At 37.5% G+C, this 7850-nt stretch overlaps 1 long non-coding RNA gene across 1 annotated transcript; it reads left to right on the plus strand.

Moving 5' to 3' along the window:
• Positions 1-2401: 2401 nt before the first annotated feature.
• On the plus strand, positions 2402-5552 carry LOC146964759 (uncharacterized). Its single transcript, XR_015034671.1, has 4 exons — positions 2402-2539; positions 3445-3585; positions 3829-3924; positions 5240-5552. It is a non-coding gene; the product is annotated as an uncharacterized LOC146964759 (long non-coding RNA).
• The last annotated feature ends 2298 nt before the right edge of the window (positions 5553-7850 follow it).

Raw genomic sequence — 7850 nt, forward strand, 5'->3', positions numbered from 1 at the left:
TCAAGAATTGACATTCTATTAGGTCAATTTATGTTTACTCAATTTTTTTCAATTATTACTATATTAATAGCTATTGGCATGCTGTGTTTCCATGGTGTTGCCTAGATCAGATCATTCACGTATTCACAAAATTATCACTTTTTGCAAGTTTGTTATCTGAAGCAAGTTGATGGCAGTCACAACACATCTGTACAAAGAGCCCAGCTTCATTTTATTTCCTTTGTGTAACCATGAGTGGTTATGAGCTCACGTAGTCTGCTAGACAAGGCAGTAAAATAGTGAGAAATAATAATCTATAATCTTCTTAGTGTTTGTTTATTGCAGCTGCATTGTAAAAAATATTAAAACCACAGGATGACAATGGACGTTCATTAAAAAGTGATAATGATTTTTTAATCTCATTCAATTTTGAATTTCTCCATAATGCTCCAAAATTATCTTGAACTATCTGAGCAGAAGCAGCCAGGGTTTTACCTCTTATCATCCCAAATGGAATAAAAAAACATAATCTTCCTATATAATTACTTTCACAAAATTATAACACCCAGCTAATTAATATTTTCATGTCTGTCCACAGTGAATATCGAATGATGGATTAAATGAATTAATTTGCCCCCATCCATGACTCATCATAAATTACTATATGTAAAAAGGGGGTATTTTTTTAATTTAAATATATTTACAAATTTGCTTCCTACACATTAAAGATGATGCCGAAGAATAACATTCTTTCTCCTGTTTGACTGTAAGGCCAGAAATGCCCTTCATAGAGTATGTCTTAAATATGAAATAAAGGTGGTGAAAAGTACTTGTTTCACTGCTGATGGAATCTGCTTCGTTATGAGGGAAATCTTTTGGAAAACCTTCATACCCCCTCAATCTATGGCTTACTAGTTTCAATGATTTTCCTGATTACTTTTGTTCAAACCTCTAATGCCAAGTAGTTGGATAGTCTCAAATAGTCACTAGCCCCTGCAGCCCACCTCAATATGTTCACAGCAGGTCCTTCCATCCATGTCTCCGACATCGTTCTGCAAATTCTAAATATTTGGCCTGTGGGCCTCGTCTACATGATCTTCTCCAGAAACAGTGAGTTCCCAACACAGTTAATTGGTCATTTTTTAAGACAAGAGCAGAACTGAGAGCTCCTCTTAAATTGTGATTCAGAAACTTTAGCTGCACCTGCAACTCAAACTTCAGTGCCTTAAAGCTAGCATACCAGTTGAGGTCCTTTTGAGGGTTTTCTTTTTTTGAGCCCCAGAGAAAGGCAGTATTGTGTTTTGTTTGAAGCTGTTTGCTCTAATAGATTTCAGTGCAGAAATTATAGTGTCAGCTACTGCCTTCAGCACCTGGTTATACACTGTAAAAAATGACTGTGAAATTTACATAGAAACTATGTAAAATCACTACAGAAAAGTATTGTAAACCCCAAAACATTTACTTTTTGTCTAAATCACAGCGAACATTTGTAAACTATTAAAACAGAATGTTTTGTTATATTTACAACAACAACATGCGATTTTAATCAAATTTATTTGTGAAAACTACAAATATTGGTAACAAAAACTGATAAATACTGTAATACTCATAACAAAACAAATTTGTTAATTTGGCATGCAAATATTGTAAAAACTATAGTTTTAGTCAGTTGTTTTGAAAAATACAAAAAAAATATGTACGTCACTTTACAAGTTTATGCTGTACTTTTAACATGATTGATGAAATAATGCAAATATAGGTAATATTTTCACACAAAAAATCATTGTGAATCTGAGAGGTAGACTAAAAAGTAATTCACAGCCTTATTTGAAAAGATCAGGCGACCACTGCTTTCCTTCCTGGAAAAGGACCTCCTGAATCCTCTCAGCGCTTGGGGGTGGGATTGGCTGAGGGGGTGGTGAGGGTGGCAGTGGGTCGTGCACTCTAGTTCAGGGTATCAGTTTGCTGGGTTTTTTATTTTTCCTTATTTTATTCAAGGGGGTCATGTTTTGAATATATTTAACTGTACATTGTTCTGTATTGGACCTCTGTTTTTTTGAAAATTAATTTAAAAAAAAAATTGAAACATTCAGGGTCTTATGTCACAATAATAAAAAAGTATATAGTCTTAATAAAATCTCTGAAAATCACAAAAGTGATTATTTGAGTTAGACATATTCAAATAAATGTTTTAAAATTCAACAGATAATTTTGTCTTATATTACTTCTATTATTTAGCCTATTTTCACAAAAGAAATTAGTATTTGACAAACAAATTATAATTTTAAGATATCCGTAATATTTTCAGTAAATACCAGTCAGAATATTTGAGTATGGAGCAATTACCGTATATTAATCGATTTCAAGAACTTTAATCATCTCTAGCAACAACTTCAGAAAATGAGTCGTTTTTACGCAGAACGTCATGACGTGCCGCCATTCGCGCGCAAAGAGAGTGGACTCATGGGATATCTAACGGTACCCTGCTTCTTTTGAAAAACACGAGGCAAATCAACGGTCGACACCACAGTGAAAACCACTTGGAGGACTCCATACCCTGGTAAGTAGAGCGTTAATATTTTATTTAATATTGACCCCGTCTTCCTACATACAACTATACTGTCACCAGCGGCACCAAGCTGTTGTAGGCTACGTAAGCTAACTTAGTTTACAGCTTTCCACAGAACTGCTCAGCTAACACACGGTTCATTCAGCTAAGGCACCGTTTATATAGCTAACGCCACCTAAAATGGACGCAAAATGGGTAATTTATTCATCAATAAGCACTTTACAACATGCTCAGACATGGCGAGGCTTTTCATCGCGCATGCTGAGCATAGGGGGGGGGGCTGTGTTTCTGTGGCTGCTGGTTGAACGTTACTTGGACGAGGGCTGCATCCCTGGTTATAAACGTGAGTGATTTCTGTACGGCGCGCGTGATGTATCAAGTGGCCGGGCTCTCATAGTGACGCCGTAGCTGCGCATTCACAGCTGCAGGGGACGACGTGCCAACAGCTAACAGCCGTGCTACATCAGCTGATTGAGCCTCTTGCAGCCGCGGATCGGCTCACGTTAACGTGGACTCGGTCCGCTCCTCTCGGTCAGCTGGTGAAGCAGCGGTCTGAGGAGCATGATGTCCGTGACGTGCCCCGTTATGCGCGACTAAGTTGTGACGTTGTCAGGTGATGAAAAAGACACCTGATCACATGTTTATGGAGTATAAAAACTGATTTAAAAAATAATAAACGATGCTTAGCCTGGCAGTGGGGCAAGTAAGACCGGCCAGGCTCATAATACACTGGGGGAAGCCCTGTAAGCAGAGAATTTATGGCATAGCAGTGTACATCCTATTAAAAAATATATGGAACAGTCTTGCATCTTATTCATCTCATTACAACTCTTTTTTGAGTGCTGAATGACAATAGATTATACCACTTTTTTTCTCTTTTCTCATCTCTCTTTCAGGTTAGCGCAGAATTTCTGAGGATCACCACACTGAATCTTGAGCTGTAATTCATGGCAATGTTGGACTTCAATACACCTGAACTGCTGAAGGATGGTGTCGCAGGAGAGAGACGTCTGACCCAAATTAGTGTTCTACTTCAGGTATTAAAATGTATTCTCGACCTATTCAATTTCTGCATTAACTGCTTTAATCATAACTTCACCTGTCTCATTCACATTTCTCTCCTTTAAGTTAATTACATACAATACATCTGTATTGGTTTCCTCCTCTAATGTAAATTCAGTTGAAATGTTTGACATGTTAGTACTGTTTTTCCAGAAAAGCAAAACTCTTAAACGCTTGAATAAGTCTTTCAGCAACTAATAAAATGTAATACTCTGCAGAGTGGAATCCCCATTCAACGGACGCGGGAGGTTGTCATCTGATTTCTGATCAACCATCTGGAAGAAGATGCCAGTGCCTTGTTCAATGACATTGAGGTTAGTTTAATACTGTATTTAAAGGGATATTTTGGATCTTTTTACATGAAGCTGTATGACATCCTTATTAGTAGTTACGTGCATCAACAGTGACTTTCCCCCGACTGCGTCGTGTGAGCAGAGTTGCGGCCTGGTTTTGGTGTAGACGAAGCAAGTTCGGCTAGTTGGCTGGGGTCACAAAAATAAAGCGTTTTGCTTCTCAAAACCATATGCGTTCAAAAGAGTAATAATTTTCATCACAAAACCGTTATCCATGAAAAAGTCTGACCTCACAATCACCAGGTACTATTTTCTGAAGTTGCTGAAGTTGGACAGTAATGCAGCACAGTCCGTGATGGAAGATCAGCCCGACAAATGAACACAGAATATCAGACAATCAGCGATTGAGGATGATTTGTTTTTCTTGCCGTTATAAAACATATAGCGAGCCTACACACCAGCCACGTCCACTGTGCTCTGGCTCAGCTGACCGGTGTTCAGATGGCAGTTAGAACTAGCAGAGGCTCCTCTGACAGCTGCAGGTGAGCCGCAGGTGAGCTACAGGTCAGCTGGCTGGAGAATGTAGCGCCATTCTATTTTTTTTTCAGCAGCAATGTCCTTGCAGGTGATGCACTATGTCTGTCTGAGAACATTTGTCAGTCTGATCTTCCACCATGCACTGTGCTGCATTACTGATCACCCGCCACCCTGTCTTCTCTGCTCCAACTCCATCTGACGAAGTTCAGCATCATATTCAGATTCATTAAGGTATCCCTTTGGCTCTGTGCTAAAACAAGGGATGGCTTCATCACTTATGTTTACGTTAACTATCCGAACAGTAAACTCTGTGAAACAGGTGATGGAAACGTGCACAGCTGTCTACAGGCGGCAGCGCGCAGTGATACGAAGGGAGAGAAAATAGCGCCTAGCAATTGTGAGGTTAGACTTTTTCGTGGATAACGGTTTTGTGATGCAAATGTATCACTCTTTTGAATGCATATTGCTTTATTTTAGTGACCCCAGCCAACTAGCCGGACTACATTCGTCAGCACCAAAACCAGGCCGGAACTCTGCTCACAGGACACAGTCGGGGTCACTGTTGATGCACGTAACTACTAATAAGGATGTCATACAGCTTCATGTAAAAAATATCCTAAATATCCCTTTAGCAATGTTAGTTTTAAAGTTACCACAATACTATCACAGTAGTATTGTTCAGGTTGTCCTCTTTATGTCCTGTTACACTCTTAATGTTAGTAGGTGCGGTGGTAGTATTTGTCTTGTAACATGCAGGTTGAAAGTGAGCTCCTAACGGTTATCTTAACAATGTCTGCAGGATGCTGCTGATGGATCTGTCGGTGTTCAAGAGGAATTTGCAGATGAGGTGATGAAGATTTACCTGCTGTGGAACCAAGATGGGTCAGTGGATGTCAGGATTGTGTTTGAGGGCAGTCACAGACTGCGCTCACCCTGATGTACTATTGTCTTAATGCTTACATAAGAGTTATAGTGAATAGTGATAGTGAAATTGCACTTGGTATTGTTTACTGTTGTGGAATTTTAATGTGAAGTGTCACTGTTCTTGGTGCATTTTAGATGGATGCAAAATGTCATTGTTCTTGGTGTATTTCAGCTATATGCAGTTAAGTCTGGCCTGATGCTCTCATAACATGGACTTTTTCACATACTCATTGGCAAGAATAATCATGGTTGAGTTATTCTAGATAAAATGCCAACAATTTTATCATGTCACCCATGTTGAGAGTTCTCTTAATGCTAAAATGTGTGTGTGTGTGTGTGTGTGTGGGGGGGGGGGTTCTTTCTTGAAAACTGGTCACCATTGGTTTAAGTGATTTGGGAGAAGCCGCAGAGTTCAATTCAGCTTGCTGTTTTTATAGCATGGACATTTTTTTTCCAACCTGGATTCAGTCATAGTTAAAAGAACCAGTTCATGTAGCTTCTTTACATGTTGTTGACATTGAAAAAAAATGCATCCAATTGTTTACAACTATTGATGATGGCTGTCAAATAAATGTCCCAAAAGTTATATTTTCCTCTCTTGTCTTTTTTCAAGATGTAATTTACATGTTTTGGTGTAGGTGTAGTAATTTTGCAGGTTTATAAATAAATTATGTACATTTTACATAATAACTTGATTATTAAAACAAAGATACAGCATATTATGAATAGATTTTATGTATAAAATACAGAACAGCTCCATTTAAAATGCAAAGTTTTATTGTTGTTCTACCAGTTTAAATTAGTTTTTTGTTTGATATTTTCCTGTTAATTTGATCATTTATTGATGCACAATAAGCAATTATTACATGTAAAAAATACAGGAAATGGTCTATTTATATACAACATCGTTATGCGAAATTAACAAATTATTTTTGTAGACTTAACAGTTTTTTAATGTGATTCAGATGTGATTTTATTCACTGTAAATCAATTTACAGATTTCGTCAGTAAAGTTATCTACTGTGCTGCCGTATTTTTTACAGGAATTCTCTGATAACCCCAGCTGCCAGCGTTTTCCTGTAAAAACGACATTTTTTTTTTTACAGTGTACCTTGCAGCTTAAGATAATGTCTAGTGACCTCTTGCTAGCTACAGTGGGTATGTTGGGGAGGTATTGACAAAACCCTTGCAAACAGGTGGGATGGTGGGAGGACATCATGCACTGCTAAACCAGTAACCTTTGTCTGTAAGGTTCCGACTTCCAAATTTCTGTCCTGCAGTTGTGGTCGTATGGTGTTTGTTGCATTGGTTGATTGTATGGTTCAGATTAATCCAAGCTCTTTGTGTTTCACTACAGAATTTTCCAAATTCTTGTTTATTGTTTAAACAAAGTATGGCAGAATGCCATACAGTTTGTTTGTTGTCCTGTAGTCCGAATATTTGATCCTAATTTGGGTAACAGCTCAATTCCTGAATAACCATTTTCGGTAACACTTAATAAGTACACACTATTAGTTAAGCATTAATAAATACTGAATTCTTCATTTATAACGCATGAATACTCATTAGTATGTAGTTTATAAATACAGTTAGTGCTTATCAATGATGGGTTTTTTTAACTGTTTATAAACTACATTAATGAGTATTCATGCGTTATAAATGAAGAATTCAGTATTTATTAATGCTTAACTAATGCTTAATAGTGTGTACTTATTAAGTGTTACCTCTAAAGATTTTCTTGGTCGACCAGTAGTCGTCATTTATGGCGATTAGTTGACTAACCCCCCCCCCCCTTTACTTAAATCCACTGGAACATCTCTGAGACAACCTGAAAATGGCTGTCCATTGATGGCACCAGCCTGATATCTACTTCTGGTTATAAAGGGACAAGCTGGTACGCAACTGATTTTTCTCGACAAGTCTTGCCACTTTGACAATGCCCTTGGTCTGACAAGACCTGTCTGAATGAATGGGACCAAGCCATTATGTCACATTACCACTCTATCTGCTTGACTTTGCTGGGAAAAATCACATTTTCCCAACAGGTTATATTTATGCTACAAATAAAGATTTTACAACACAGTTTTAGACCTCAACTGTGCAACACAATACAAAAAATACAACCTGATTGGCTTGATATGTGTCCAAGTTCCACAGAAAATGCATCCACCCTTATGAAATCTAAATACTTAGTATTTGTATCAATTTCATTTCTGTGGTATTGTTAAACAACACACACACACACACACACTAGGGGTGGGAGAAAAAATCGATTCACTTAAGTATCGCAATCATTTTTTTGACGATTTTTAAAGTTTCAAAATCCTTTTTTTTATTTTTATTTTTTTAAATATTGTGCAATGTGCATTTGTTCGCCTTTTTTACAGAGAGTCCAGGTTTTGAAAAGGGTTTAAGTTCACTTTATAATGGAGTATGTTAATTTATAGGCTCCTACAGTATTTGTGTGCAGATAAATGTTAAAATGT

The sequence above is a fragment of the Trachurus japonicus genome, chromosome 21, assembly GCF_045865225.1.
Source record: "Trachurus japonicus isolate A0001 chromosome 21, Traja_1.0".
Classification (NCBI taxonomy): domain Eukaryota; kingdom Metazoa; phylum Chordata; class Actinopteri; order Carangiformes; family Carangidae; genus Trachurus; species Trachurus japonicus.